This window comes from Felis catus, chromosome X (assembly GCF_018350175.1).
Source record: "Felis catus isolate Fca126 chromosome X, F.catus_Fca126_mat1.0, whole genome shotgun sequence".
Taxonomy (NCBI): Eukaryota; Metazoa; Chordata; class Mammalia; order Carnivora; family Felidae; genus Felis; species Felis catus.
The window spans coordinates 71,716,971-71,733,608 of record NC_058386.1 but is presented as its reverse complement, the minus strand read 5'-3'; the positions used below and the strand labels follow the sequence as shown (position 1 = coordinate 71,733,608).

General features: G+C 38.6%; 1 protein-coding gene across 1 annotated transcript in view; it reads right to left on the bottom strand.

The window, feature by feature from the left end:
• Positions 1 to 16,638, bottom strand: part of DACH2 (dachshund family transcription factor 2) — a 742,450-nt gene that overhangs the window by 555,229 nt on the left and 170,583 nt on the right. The window lies entirely within an intron of this gene.

Genomic DNA, 16,638 nt, shown 5'->3' with positions numbered 1-16,638 from the left:
AATCGCTTTCTGCAGAGATAAAAGAAGTAAAAAATAGCCAGAATGACATTAAAAATGCTATAACTGAGCTGCAATCATGGATGGATGCAGCAGTGGCAAGGATGGATGAGGCAGAACAGAGAATCAGCAATATAGAGGACAAAATTATACAGGATAGTGAAGCAGAAAAAAAAGAGGGAGATGAAGGCAAAAGAGCATGATTTAAGAATTAGAGAAATCAGTGACTCATTAAAAAAAAGAAAAACAACATCAGAATCATAGGGGTCCCAGAAGAGGAAGAGAGAGAAATAGGAAAGAAGGGTTATGTGAGCAAATCATAGCGGAAAACTTCCCTAACCTGGGGAAAGACACAGACATCAAAATCCAGGAAGCACAGAGGACTCCCATTAGATTCAACAAAAACCGACCATCAACAAGGCATATCGTAGTCAAATTCACAAAATACTCAGGCAAGGAGAGAATCATGAAAGTGGCAAGGGAAAATAAGTCCCTAACCTACAAGGGAAAACAGATCAGGTTTGCAGCAGACCTATCCACAGAAACTTGACAGACCAGAAAGGAGTGGCAGAATATATTGTGTACTCAGTCAGAAAAATATGCAGCCAAGAATTCTTTATCCAGCAAGGTAGTCATTCAAAATAGAAGGAGAGATAAAAAGTTTCCCAAACAAAAAATAAAGGAGTTTGTGACCATTAAACCACTCCTGCAAGAAATTTTAAGGGGGACTCCCTGAAGGGAGTATATATACATATATATATTAATATATATATATATATATATATTATATATATATGTATATATATATATATATATATATATATATATATATATGTATATATCAAAAGCAACAAAGATTAGAAAGGACCAGAGAACACCATCAGAAACTCCAAATATACAAGCATCATGACAATAAATTCATATCTTTCAGTACTCAGTCTAAACGTCAATGGAATCAATGCTCCAATCAAAAGACATAGGGTAACAGAATGGATAAGAAAACAAGATCCATCTATATGCTGTTTACAAGAGACTCACTTTAGACTTAAAGACACCTTCAGATTGAAAATCAGGGGATAGAGAACCAGTATCATGCTAACCATCAACAAAAGAGAGCCAGAGTAGTCATACTTATATCAGACAATCTAGACTTTAAAATAAAGACTGTATCAAGGGATGCAGAAGGGCATTATATCATAATCAAGGTGTCTATCCACCAACAAGACCTAATAATTGTAAACATTTAGGCTCCAAATGTGAAAGCACCCAAATATATAAATCAATTAATCACACACATAAAGAAATTCATTGATAGCAATAACATAATAGTAGGAGACTTCAACACCCACTCACAACAATGGACAGATCATCTAATCAAAAAATCAACAAGGAAACAATGGCTTTGAATGACACACTGGACCAGATGGACTTAACAGATGTATTCAGAACATTTCATCCTAAAGCAGCAGAATATGCATTCTTCTCCAGTGCACATGGAACGTTCTCAAGAATAGACCATATACTGGGACACAAATAAGCCCTAAGTAAGTACAAAAAGATTGAGATCATACTCTGCATATTTTCAGACCACAACATTATGAGACTCAAAATCAACCGGAAGAAAAAATTGGGAAAGGTAACAAATACTTGGAGAGTGAAAAACATCCTATTAAAGAATGAATGGGCTAGCCAAGAAGTTAAAGAGGAAATTTAAAAGTATATGGAAGTCAATGAAAATGATAACGCCACACCCAAAACCTCTGGGACACAGCAAAGGCAGTCATAAGAGGAAACTATATATAATCCAGGCCTTCCTAAAGAAGGAAGAAAGATCTCAGGTACACAACCTAACCTTATGCCTTAAGGAGCTGGAAAAAGAACAGCAAATAAAACCCCAAAACAGCAGAAGACAGGAAATAACAAAGATTAGAGCAGAAATTAATGCTACCTAAACCAAAAAAACAGTAGAACAGATCAATGAAACCAGAAGCTGGTTCTTTGAAAGAATTAACAAAATTGATAAACCACTAGCCAGTTTGATCAAAAAGAAAAAAGAAAGGATGCAAATAAATAGAATAAAGAATGAAAGAGGAGAGATCACCACCAACACAGCAGAAATAAAAACAATAATAAGAGAATATTATGAGCAATTATATGTCAATAAAATGGGCAATCTGGAAGAAATGGACAAATTCCTAGAAACATATACACTACCAAAACTGAAACAGCAAGAAACAGAAAATTTGAAAGGACCCATAAACTGTAAGGAAATCCAATTTGTAATCAAAAATCTGCCAAAACACAGGAGTCCAGGGCCAGATGGCTTTCCAGGGGAATTCTACCAAGCATTTAAGGAAGAGTTAACACCTATTCTCTTAAAGCTGTTCCAGAAAATAGAAATGGAAGGAAAACTTCCAAACTCTTTCTATGAAGCCAACATTACCTTGATTCCAAAACCAGACAGACCAAAACCTCACTAAAAAGGAGAACTATAGACCAATTTCCCTGATGAACATGGATGCAAAAATCCTCAACAAGATATTAGCCAACTGGCTCCAACAATACATTAAAAAAATTATTCACTACGACCAAGTGGGATTTATACCTGGGATGCAGGACTGGTTCAATATCCACAAAACAATTAACGTGATTCATCACATCAATAAACAAAAGGACAAGAACCATATGATCCGCTCAATAGATGCAGAGAAAGCATTTGACAAAATACAGCATCCTTTCTTGATAAAAACCCTCAAGAAAGTTGGGATAGAATGAGCATACCTCAAGATCATAAAAGCCATATATGAACGACCCAACGCTAATATCATCCTCAATGGGGAAAAACTGAGAGCTTTTCCTCAGGTCAGGAACAAGAGAGGGATGTCCACTATCACCACTGTTCTTCAACATAGTATTGGAAGTCTTAGCCTCTGCAATCAGACAACACAAAGAAATAAAAGGCATCCAGATCGGCCAGGAAGAGATCAAACTTTCACTCTTCACAGATAACATGATACTCTGTATGGAAAACCCCAAAGATTCCAACAAAAAACCGCTACAATTGATTCATGAATTGAGCAAAGTTGCAGGATATAAAATCAACGCACAGAAATCAGTTGCATTCCTATACTCCAACAATGAAGTGACAGAAAAATCAAGGAATCGATCCCATTTACAGTTGCACAAAAACCCATAAAATACCTAGGAATAAATCTAAGCAAAGAGGTGAAAAATCTATACACTGAAAAGTATAGAAAGCTTATGAAAGAAATTGAAGAAGATGCACAAAAAAGGAAAAATATACCATGCTCCTAGACAGAAAGAACAAATATTGTTAGAATGCCAAGGGCGCCTGGATGGCTCAGTTGGTTAAGCGTCAGGCTTTGGCTCAGGTCATGATCTCACTGTTTGTGAGTTCAAGCCCCGTGTCAGGCTCTGTGCTGACAGCTCGGAGCCTGGAGTCTGCTTTGGATTCTGTGTCTCCCTCTCTGTCTGCCCCTTCCCTGCTCAATTTCTGTCTATCTCTGTCTCTCAAGAATAAATAAAAATATTTAAAAAAAAATTTAAATGTCGATACTACCCAAAGCAATCTACATATTCAATGCAATCCCTATCAAAGTAACACCAATATTCTTCACAGAGCTAGAACAAATAATCTGAAAATTTGTACCAGAAAACTAGAAAAGACCCCAAATAGCCAAAGCAATCTTGAAAAAGAAAACCAAAGCAGGAGGCATCACAATCCCCGACTTTAAGCTATACTACAAAGCTGTAACCATCAAGACAGTATGGTACTGGCACAAGAACAGACACTCAGATCAATGCAACAGAATAGAGAACCCAGAAATGGACTCACAAACGTATGGCCAACTAATCTTTGACAAAGCAGGAAAGAATATCCAATGGAATAAAGACAGTCTCTTCAGCAAGTGGTGCTGGGAAAACTGGACAGTGACATGCAGAAGAATCAATATGGACCACTTTCTTACACCATACACAAAAATAAACTCAAAATGGATGAAAGACCTCAATGTAAGACAGGAAGCCATCAAAATTCTCAAGCAGAAAGCAGGCAAAAACCTCTTTGATCTTGACTGCAGCAACTTCTTACTCAACACGACTCCAGAGGCAAGGGAAACAAAAGAAAAAATGAACTCCTGGGACCTCATCGAAATAAAAAGCTTCTGCATAGAGAAGGAAACAATCAGCAAAACTAAAAGGCCACTGACAGAATGGGAGAAGATATTTGCAAAGGGTTAGTATCCAAAATCTACAAAGAACTTAACAAACTCAACACCAAAACAAACAAACAAACAAACAAAAAACCCCACAAACAAATAATCCAGTGAAGAAATGGGCAAGAGAAATGAATAGACACTTCTCCAAGGAAGATATCCAGATGGCCAACGGACACATGAAAAAATGCTCAACATCACTCATCATCAGGGAAATACAAATCAAAACCACCATGAGATACCACCTTACACCTGTCAGAATGGCTAACATTAACAACTCAGGCAACAACAGATGTTGGTGAGGATGCGGAGAAAGAGGATCGCTTTTGCATTGTTGGTGGGAATGCAAACAGTGGTGCAGCCACTCTGGAAAACAGTATGGATATTCCTCAAAAAACTAAAAACAGAACTACCCTACGACCCAGCAATTGCACAACTAGGCATTTATCCATGGTATACAAGTGTGCTGTTTTGGGGGGCACATGCACCCCCATGTTTATAGCAGCACTATCAACAATAGGCAAAGTATGGAAAGAGCCCAGATGTCCATCGATGGATAAATGGATAAAGAAGATGTGGTATATATACATATATAATCAATCAAAAAGAATGAAATCTTGCCATTTGCAATGACATGGATGGAACTGGAGGGGATTATGCTACGTGAAATTAGTCAGTCAGAGAGAGACAGAAATCATATGACTTCACTCATATGAGGACTTTAAGAGACAAAACAGGTGAACATAAGGGAAGGGAAAGAAAAATAATATAAAAACAGGGAGGGGGACAAAATGGAAGAGACTCATAAATATGGAGAACAAACTGAGGGTTACTGGAGGGGATGTGGGAGGGGGGATGGGCTAAATGGGTAAGGGGCATTAAGGAATCTACTCCTGAAATCAATGTTGCACTATATGCTAACTAATTTGGATGTAAATTAAAAAAATAAATAAAAAATAAAATAAAAATAAATAAATAAAAATAAAAAACCACCAATAAACATGCAAATAATAAGAGAAAGATATAAATACATATTACTAAATAATCAGCAAAACATGAAAGAAAGACAAGAAAGAATAGAGAAAATCCTCAGAAACTACCACAAGTAATAAAATGGCAATAAACACATATCCATCAACAGTTATGTTGATTGTAAATGGACCAATCGCTCCAATCAAAAGATATAGGGTGACAAAATGGATTAAAAGAACAAGACACATACATATGCTGACTAGAAGAGAGTCATTTTAGATGTAAACATATCTCCAGATTGAAAATGAAGGGATGGAAGGACATACATCATGCAAATAGATGTTAAAAGCAACATGGAGTATAAATACTTATTTCAGTCAAACTAGATTCTAAAACAAAGACTGCGACCAGAGACAAAGTAGGACACTATATAATAATAAAGGTGGCAATCCAACAAGAATACATAACAATTGTAAATATTTATACACCCAACACAGAGGCACTCAAATACAGAAAAAAGTTAATAACATACATAAAGGAACTAATCTATAATAATACAGTAAGTGTAGGGGACTTTAACACTCCACTTACATCAATGGAAACATCATCTAAACAGGAAATAAATGAGGAAACAATGGCTTTGAATGACACACTGGACCAGATGGACTTAAGAGATATATTGAGAATATTCCATCCTAAAAAAGCAGAATACACATTATTTTCAAGTGCACATAACATTCTTCAGAGTAGATGACATATTATGCTACAAAACAAGACTCAACAAATTTAAGAAGATCAAAGGCATACTATGCATCTTTTCTGACCACAATGCTATGAAACCGAAGTCAACCACACACACACACACACACACACACACACACAAAGAAAAGCCCACATATGCATGTTATATAAACACATGCTACTAAACAATGAATGGCTCAACTGGGAAACCATAGAATAAATAAAATAAATGGAAAAAAATGAAAATGAAAACAAAATGGTTCAAAACATCTGGGATGCAGCAAAAAACTGTTCTAAAGAGAAGTTTATAGCAATATAGGCCTATGTGAAGAACAAAAAGAATTCAAATAAACAACCTAACCTGGAAAAAGAAAAGCAAACAAAACCTAAAACCAGCAGAAGGAAGGAAATAATAAACATTAAAGCAGAAATAAATGATACAGAAAGTACAACAAGTCAAAACAAAACAAAAAACAATAGAAAAGGTCAATGAAACCAGGAGATGGTTCTTTGCAAAAATCAATAAAATTGTTAAACTTTTAGCCAGACTTATCAAGAAAAAAGGGAAAGGACTCAAATAAAAAAAATAACAAATGAGAGAGAAGAAATAACAACCAACACTACAGAAATACAAACAATTAGAATATCATGAAAAACTATGTGCCAACAAATTGGACAACTTGCGAGAAATGGATAAACTCCTAGAAACATAAACTACCAAAAGTGAAACAGGAAGAAATAGTAAATTTGAAGAGACTGACCACCAGCAAAGAAATTGAATCAGTAATCAAACAACTCCCAACAAAAAAATGTCCAGGACCAGGTGGCTTCACAGGTGAATTCTATCAAACATTTAAAGAAAAGTTAATACCTATTATTCTCAAACTATTCCAAAAAATAGGAAAGGAAAGAAAACTCCCAAAAGCATTTTATGAGGCCAGCATTATCCTGATAACAAAACCAGATGAAAGCTACACTAAAAAAGAGAACTACAGGCCAATACCACCGATGAACATGGGTGCAAATATTCTCAACAAAATACTAGGACTAAATACAAAAATAATTTGATGGCGGCTTAGGAGGACACTGGGCTCACCGCGCGTCCTGCTGATCACTTAGATTCCACCTACACCTGCCTAAATAACCCAGAAAACCGCCAGAGGATTAGCAGAACGGAGTCGCTGGAGCCAAGCGCAGACGAGAGGCCCACGGAAGAGGGTAGGAAGGGCGGCGAGGCGGTGCGCGCTCCACGGACTGGCAGGAGGGAGCCGGGGCGGAGGGGCGGCTCGCCAGCCAAGCAGAGCCCCTGAGTCTGGCTTGCAAAAGCGGAGGGGCCGGGCGGACTGTGTTCCCACAGAAAGCGCGACTTAGCGTCTGGAAGGATATAAGTTAGCAGCTCTGCTCGGAAAGCGGGAAGACTGGAGGACAAAGGGAGGGAGAGCTGCTGAGCCCCCAGAAGACAGAGCTCAGTTTGGTGGGGAACAAAGGCGCTCGCCAGCGCCATCTCCCCTGCCCATCCCCCAGCCAAAATCCCAAAGGGAACCAGTTCCTGCCAGGGAACTTGAATGCTCTGCCCAAACACCCAACTCTGTGCTTCTGCGGAGCCAAACCTCCGGCAGGGGATCTGACTCACTCCTGCTGCCACAGGGCCCCTCCTGAAGTGGATCACCTAAGGAGAAGTGAGCTAAGCCTGCCCCTCCTGCCCCTGTGCACCTTGCCTACCCACCCCAGCTAATACGCCAGATCCCCAACATCACAAGCCTGGCAGTGTGCAAGTAGCCCAGATGGGCCACGCCACCCCACAGTGAATCCCGCCCCTAGGAGAGGGGAAGAGAAGGCACACACCAGTCTGACTGTGGCCCCAGCGGTGGGCAGGGGGCAGACATCAGGTCGGACTGCGGCCCCGCCCACCACCTCCAGTTATACACCACAGCACAGGGGAAGTGCCCTGCAGGTCCTCACCACACCAGGGACTATCCAAAATGACCAAGCAGAAGAATTCCCCTCAGAAGAAGCTCCAGGAAATAACAACAGCTAATGAGCTGATCACAAAGGATTTAAATAATATAACAGAAAGTGAATTTAGAATAATAGTCATAAAATTAATCGCTGGGCTTGAAAACAGTATACAGGACATCAGAGAATCTCTTGCTACAGAGATCAAGGGATAAAGGAACAGTCACGAGGAGCTGAAAAACGCTTTAAATGAAATGCAAAACAAAATGGAAACCACCGCAGCTCGGATAGAAGAGGCAGAGGAGAGAATAGGTGAACTAGAAGATAAAGTTATGGAAAAAGAGGAAGCTGAGAAAAAGAGAGATAAAAAAATCCAGGAGTATGAGGGGAAAATTAGAGAACTAAGTGATACACTAAAAAGAAATAATATACGCATAATTGGTATCCCAGAGGAGGAAGAGAGAGGGAAAGGTGCTGAAGGGGTACTTGAAGAAATAATAGCTGAGAACTTCCCTGAACTGGGGAAGGAAAAAGGCATTGAAATCCAAGAGGCACAGAGAACTCCCTTCAGACGTAACTTGAATCGATCTTCTGCACGACATATCATAGTGAAACTGGCAAAATACAAGGATAAAGAGAAAATTCTGAAAGCAGCAAGGGGTACACGTGCCCTCACATATAAAGGGAGACCTATAAGACTCGTGACTGATCTCTCTTTTGAAACTTGGCAGGCCGAAAGAATTGGCACGAGAGTTTCAGGGTGCTAGACCGAAAAAATATGCAGCCAAGATTCCTTTATCCAGCAAGTCTGTCATTTAGAATAGAAGGACAGATAAAGGTCTTCCCAAACAAACAAAAACTGAAGGAATTTGTCACCACTAAACCAGCCCTACAAGAGATCCTAAGGGGGACCCTGTGAGACAAAGTCCCAGAGACATCACTACAAGCATAAAACATACAGACATCACAATGACTCTAAACCCGTATCTTTCTATAGTAACACTGAATGTAAATGGATTAAATGCGCCAACCAAAAGACATAGGGTATCAGAATGGATAAGAAAACAAGACCCATCTGTTTGCTGTCTACAAGAGACTCATTTTATTTATTTTTTTTTAATTTTTTTTTCAAAGTTTATTTATTTTTGGGACAGAGAGAGACAGAGCATGAACGGGGGAGGGGCAGAGAGAGAGGGAGACACAGAATCGGAAACAGGCTCCAGGCTCGGAGCCATCAGCCCAGAGCCTGACGCGGGGCTCAAACCCACGGACCGCGAGATCATGACCTGGCTGAAGTCGGACGCTCAACCGACTGCGCCACCCAGGCGCCCCAAGACTCATTTTAGACCTGAGGACACTTTTAGATTGAGAGTGAGGGGATGGAGAACTATTTATCATGCTACTGGAAGCCAAAAGAAAGCTGGAGTAGCCATACTTATATCAGACAAACTAGACTTTAAATTAAAGGCTGTAACAAGAGATAAAGAAGGACATTATATAATAGTTACAGGGTCTATCCATCAGGAAGAGCTAACAATTACAAATGTCTATGCGCCAAATACCGGAGCCCCCAAATATATAAAACAATTACTCATAAACATAAGCAACCTTATTGATAAGGATGTGGTAATTGCAGGGGACTTTAACACCCCACTTACAGAAATGGATAGATCATCTAGACACACGGTCAATAAAGAAACAAGGTCCCTGAATGAGACATTGGATCGGATGGACTTGACAAATATATTTAGAACTCTGCATCCCAAAGCAACAGAATATACTTTCCTCTCGAGTGCACATGAAACATTCTCCAAGATAGATCATATACTGGGTCACAAAACAGCCTTTCATAAGTTTACAAGAATTGAAATTATACCATGCATACTTTCAGACCACAATGCTATGAAGCCTGAAATCAACCACAGAAAAAAGTCTGGAAAACCTCCAAAACCATGGAGGTTAAAGAACACCCTACTAACGAATGAGTGGGTCAACCAGGCAATTTGAGAAGAAATTAAAAAATATATGGAAACAAACGAAAATGAAAATACAACAATCCAAACGCTTTGGGACGCAGTGAAGGCAGTCCTGAAAGGAAAATACATTGCAATCCAGGCCTATCTCAAGAAACAAGAAAAATCCCAAATACAAAATCTAACAGCACACCTAAAGGAACTAGAAGCAGAACAGCAAAGGCAGCCTAAACCCAGCAGAAGAAGAGAAATAATAAAGATCAGAGCAGAAATAAACAATATAGAATCTAAAAAAACTGTAGAGCAGATCAACGAAACCAAGAGTTGGTTTTTTGAAAAAATAAACAAAATTGACAAACCTCTAGCCAGGCTTCTCAAAAAGAAAAGGGAGATGACTCAAATAGATAAATCATGAATGAAAATGGAATTATTACAACCAATCCCTCAGAGATACAAACAATTTTCAGGGAATACTATGAAAAATTATATGCCAACAAATTGGACAACCTGGAAGAAATGGACAAAGTCCTGAACACCCACACTCTTCCAAAACTCAATCAGGAGGAAATAGAAAGCTTGAACAGACCCATAACCAGCGAAGAAATTGAATCGGTTATCAAAAATCTCCCAACAAATAAGAGTCCAGGACCAGATGGCTTCCCAGGGGAGTTCTACCAGATGTTTAAAGCAGAGATAATACCTATCCTTCTCAAGCTATTCCAAGAAATAGAAAGGGAAGGAGAATTTCCAGACTCATTCTATGAAGCCAGTATTACTTTGATTCCTAAACCAGACAGAGACCCAGTAAAAAAAGAGAGCTACAGGCCAATATCCCTGATGAATATGGATGCAAAAATTCTCAATAAGATACTAGCAAATCGAATTCAACGGCATATAAAAAGAATTATTCACCATGATCAAGTGGGATTCATTCCTGGGATGCAGGGCTGGTTCAACATTCGCAAATCAATCAACGTGATACATCACATTAACAAAAAAAAAAGAGAAGAACCATATGATCCTGTCAATGGATGCAGAAAAGGCATTTGACAAAATCCAGCACCCTTTCTTAATAAAAACCCTTGAGAAAGTCGGGATAGAAGGAACATACTTAAAGATCATCAAAGCCATTTATGAAAAGCCCACAGCTAACATCATCCTCAACGGGGAAAAACTGAGAGCTTTTTCCCTGAGATCAGGAACACGACAGGGATGCCCACTCTCACCGCTGTTGTTTAACATAGTGCCGGAAGTTCTAGCATCAGCAATCAGACAACAAAAGGAAATCAAAGGCATCAAAATTGGCAAAGATGAAGTCAGGCTTTCGCTTTTTGCAGATGACATGATATTATACATGCAAAATCCGATAGACTCCACCAAAAGTCTGCTAGAACTGATACAGGAATTCAGCAAAGTTGCAGGATACAAAATCAATGTACAGAAATCAGTTGCATTCTTATACACTAACAATGAAGCAACAGAAAGACAAATAAAGAAACTGATCCCATTCACAATTGCACCAAGAAGCATAAAATACCTAGGAATAAATCTAACCAAAGATGTAAAGGATCTGTATGCTGTAAACTATAGAAAGCTTATGAAGGTAATTGAAGAAGATTTAAAGAAATGGAAAGACATTCCCTGCTCATGGATTGGAAAAATAAATATTGTCAAAATCTCAATACTACCCTAAGCTATCTACACATTCCATGCAATCCCAATCAAAATTGCACCAGTGTGCTTCTTGAAACTAGAACAAGCAATCCTAAAATTCATATGGAACCACAAAAGGCCCCGAATAGCCAAAGGAATTTTGAAGAAGAAGACCAAAGCAGGAGGCATCACAATCCCAGACTCTAGCGTCTACTACAAAGCTGTAATCATCAAGACAGCATGGTATTGGCACAAAAACAGACACATAGACCAATGGAATAGAATAGAAACCCCAGAACTAGACCCACAAACGTATGGCCAACTCATCTTTGACAAAGCAGGAAAGAACATCCAGTGGAAAAAAGACAGCCTCTTTAACAAATGGTGCTGGGAGAACTGGACAGCAACATGCAGAAGGTTGAAACTAGACCACTTTTTCACACCATTCACAAAAATAAACTCAAAATGGATAAAGGACCTGAATGGGAGACAGGAAACCATCAAAATCCTAGAGGAGAAAGCAGGAAAAGACCTCTCTGACCTCAGCCGTAGCAATCTCTTACTCGACACATCCCCAAAGGCAAGGGAATTAAAAGCAAAAGTGAATTACTGGGACCTTATGAAGATAAAGAGCTTCTGCATAGCAAAGGAAACAACCAACAAAACTAAAAGGCAACCAACGGAATGGGAAAAGGTATTTGCAAATGACATATCGGACAAAGGGCTAGTATCCAAAATCTATAAAGAGCTCACCAAACTCCACAACCAAAAAACAAATAACCCATTGAAGAAATGGGCAGAAAACATGAATAGAACCTTCTCTAAATAAGACATCTGGATGGCCAACAGGCACATGAAAAGATGTTCAGCGTCGCTCCTTATCAGGGAAATACAAATCAAAACCACACTCAGGTATCACCTCACGCCAGTCAGAGTGGCCAAAATGAACAAATCAGGAGATTATCCCTGCTGGCGAGGATGTGGAGAAACGGAAACCCTCTTGCACTGTTGGTGGGAATGCAAATTGGTGCAGCCGCTCTGGAAAGCAGTGTGGAGGTTCTCAGAAAATTAAAAATAGACCTACCCTATGACCCAGCAATAGCACTGCTAGGGATTTATCCAAGGGATACAGGAGTACTGATGCATAGGGCCACTTGTACCCCAATGTTCATAGCAGCACTCTCAACAATAGCCAAATTATGGAAAGAGCCTAAATGTCCATCAACTGATGAATGGATAAAGAAATTTTGGTTTATATACAGAATGGAATTCTACATGGCAATGAGAAAAAATGAAATATGGCCTTTTGTAGCAACGTGGATGGAACTGGAGAGTGTGATGCTAAGTGAAATAAGCCATACAGAGAAAGACAGATACCATATGGTTTCACTCTTATGTGGATCCTGAGAAACCTAACAGGAACCCATGGGGGAGGGGAAGGAAAAAAAAAAAGAGGTTAGAGTGGGAGAGAGCCAAAGCATAAGAGACTGTTAAAAACTGAGAACAAACTGAGGGTTGATGGGGGGTGGGATGGAGTGGAGGGTGGGTGATGGGTATTGAGGAGAGCACCTTTTGGGATGAGCACTGGGTGTTGTATGGAAACCAATTTGTCAATAAATATCATATAAAAAATAAATACAAAAAATAAATACAAAAATAATTTAAAAGTACACAAAAATACACGATCAATTGGTATATAGTCCTTGATTGCATGGGTGGTTCAATATTCATAAACTAATCACTGTAGTACATCACATCAATAAGAGAAAGACTAATAACCATATGATCATTTCAATAGATGCAGAAAAAGCATTTGACAAAGTACAACATTCACTCATGATAAAAGCCCTCAACAAGACAGGTTTAGATGGAACATACACCAAAATAATAAAGGCTGTATATGAATAATACACACTTAACTTCATCCTCAACAGGAAAAAACAGACAGCTTTTCCCCTAAGGTCAGGAACAAAACAAGGATGTCCACTCTCACCACTGTTATTCAACACACTGGAAGTCTTAGCCACAGCAATCAGACAACAAAAAGAAATAAAAGGAATCCAAGTTGGTAAAGAAAACTGGAAACTTTCACTATTTACAGTTGACATGATACTATATAGAGAAAACCCAAAGACTACACCAAAAAATAGCTAGAACTAATAAACGAATTCAGTAAAGTTGCAGAATACAAAATCAAGGTACAGAAATTTCAATACACCAAAAGTGAAGCAGCAGAAAGAGAAATTAAGAATATAATTCCATTTACAATTGCACCAAATACCATAAGATATGTAGGAATAAACCTAATCAAAGAGGTGATAGACCTTTACTCAGAAAACAATAAAACACTGATGAAAGAAATTAAAGATGATACAATGAAATGGAAAGACATTCCATGTTTTAATGGATTAGAAGAACCAATATTGTTAAAATGTCTATACTACCCAAAACAATCTACACATTTAATGCAATCCCTATCAAAATACCATGAGCATTTTTCACAGAGCTAAAACAAACCACCCTAAAATTTGTATGAAATCACAAAATACCCTGAATAGCCAAAGCAACCTTGAAAAATCAAAGCAAAGCTGTAGGCATCACAATTCTGGACTTTCGGTTACATGACAAAGATGTAGTCCTCAAAACAGTATGGTACTGGCACAAAAATAGACATACAGATCAATAGGACAGAAGGGCAAATCCAGACATAAACTCAAAATTATATGGTCAATTAATATTTAACAAAGAGAAACAATGAGAAAAAGACAGTCTCTCTCAACAAATGGTGTTGGGAAAACTGGACAGCAACATGCAAAAGAATGAAACCGGACCACTTTCTTATGCCATATACAAAAAAAAAAAAAAAAAAAAAAAATCAAAATGGATGAAAGACCTAAATGTGAGATTTCAAACCATAAAAATCCTAGAAGAGAACACAGGCAGCAACTTCTTTGACATTGGCCATACCAAATTCTTTCTAGATGTGTCTCCTGAAGTAAGGAAAACAAAAGTAAAAATAAACTATTGGGACTACATCAAAATAAAAAGCTTCTGCACTGTGAAGGAAACACTCAACAACACTAAAAGGCAACCTATAGAATGAGAGAAGATATTTGCAAATGATATATCTGATAAACAGTATCCAAAATATATTAAGAGCTTATAAAACTCAACACCCCAAAAATGAATAATCCATTTAAAAATGAACAGAAGACATAAATAGAAATTTCTCCAAAGAAGACATCCAGATGTCCAACAGACACATGAAAAGATGCTCATCATCACTTATCATAGGGAAAGTGCAAATCAAAACCACAATGAGATATCACCTCACACCTGTCAGAACAGGTAAAATCAACAACACAAGAAACAACAGGTGTTGGTGAGAATGTTGAGAAAAAGAGACCCTCTGGCACTGTTGGTGAGAATGCAAACTGGTGCAGCCACTGTGGAAAACAGTATGGAGTTTCCTCAAAAAGTTAAAAATAGAGCTACCTTATGACCCAGTAATTCCACTACCAGGTATTTACCAAAAGAATGCAAAAATAGTAATTCAGATGATATATGCACTCCAATGTTTATATCAGCATTATTTACAATAGTCAAGATATGGAAGAAGCCTAAGTGTCCATTGATTGATAAATAGATAAAGAAGATGTGGTACATTTATACTGTGAGATAAGATGAGAAGAGAAGAGAATTGGTTGTATACTCTACTGAATCAATTCGTATAAGGGAAGAGCTGCTTCATTGTATAAGATTTGTTCCCTTTCAGGGGCACCTGGGTGGCTCAGTCGGTAAAGCATCCGACTTCAGCTCAGGTCATGATCTCATGGTTTGTGGGTTCAAGCCCCACGTCAGGCTCTGTACTGACAGCTCAGAGCCTGGAGTCTGCTTCTGACTCTGTGTCTCCCTGTCTCTCTGCCCCTCCCCTTCTTGTGCTCTCTCTCTCTCTCTTTCTCTCTCTCTCTCAAAAATAAAATAAAAACATTAAAAAAAAGATTTGTTCCCTTCCTTAATATTTTTAATTCTCTTTCTTAATTTTATTCATTTTTGAGAGACAGAGAGAGACAGAGCACGAGTGGGGGAGGGGCAGAGAAGGAGGGAGACACAGAATCCAAAACAAGCTCCAGGCTCTAGGCTGTCAGCACAGAGCCCAACGCGGGGCTCGAACTCACGAACCGCGAGATCATGACCTGAGCCAAAGTCTGACGCTTAACCGACTGAGCCACCCAGGTGCCCCTAATAGTATTATTTTTTAAGCTTGCTTTCAAGGGAATGTAGATACTGGTAAATTTAGGGACATTTATTTGTGGAACTCCTGCGTGTGTTTATGTGTAATATTGTGAGCAAATATTCTGAGATGTTTCATCTCCACTGCCTCTATTCCTTGTATCCATTATTCTTTCCCACTAACCTGGCAACAGAGATAGCTTTCTGTATGCCCCGCTTGAAGGATGGGCCTCTCTTAGAACAAAGATGTAAGATGTTAATTAAGCTGTTGATTGGATTTTGAAACTTATAGCACATATGATTATTTAAAAGCCAATACATTTTGATTTATAAGAGCCAAGTATGATGACAGACAAAAATGCTCCTGGAATTCTAAAATGTATTCATGGAACCAAAACTGAGAACATGGAGTTATCATCAGCCACTAAGTGAGAGTTTTGTTTTGTTTTTGTTTTTTGGAGGGTGGGACCCACACTACCAGAGACCATTGTCTAGCTCCCTAAATGTACTAGATGTAGTGTCCTAACAAGTATGAGTCTCATAGGGATATAGCTTGGCAATAGATTAGCAATGGCAATAAGAGATACTCAGGAAGATATCCTCAGTGCAGCCTGCATACATCATGTATACCTCAACATGGTGAGTGGAAAGCAGCTATGTACTCTACAGCCCACAGGAAGAGATCAAGACAGTGCTGATAGAAACAGCTGTGAAGATAAAATAAGAAGGAAGACATGGTAAATTCAAATTCTGCACTGGCCACAGTTAAAACTAAAGGCGACTGAAATACATTAAATTGGCACGTTTAGGTTTTTCTGCCAGTTATGAAAATGGGATTCATAAGCTAATTTAAATTACAATAAATGAAAGTTCTGAGG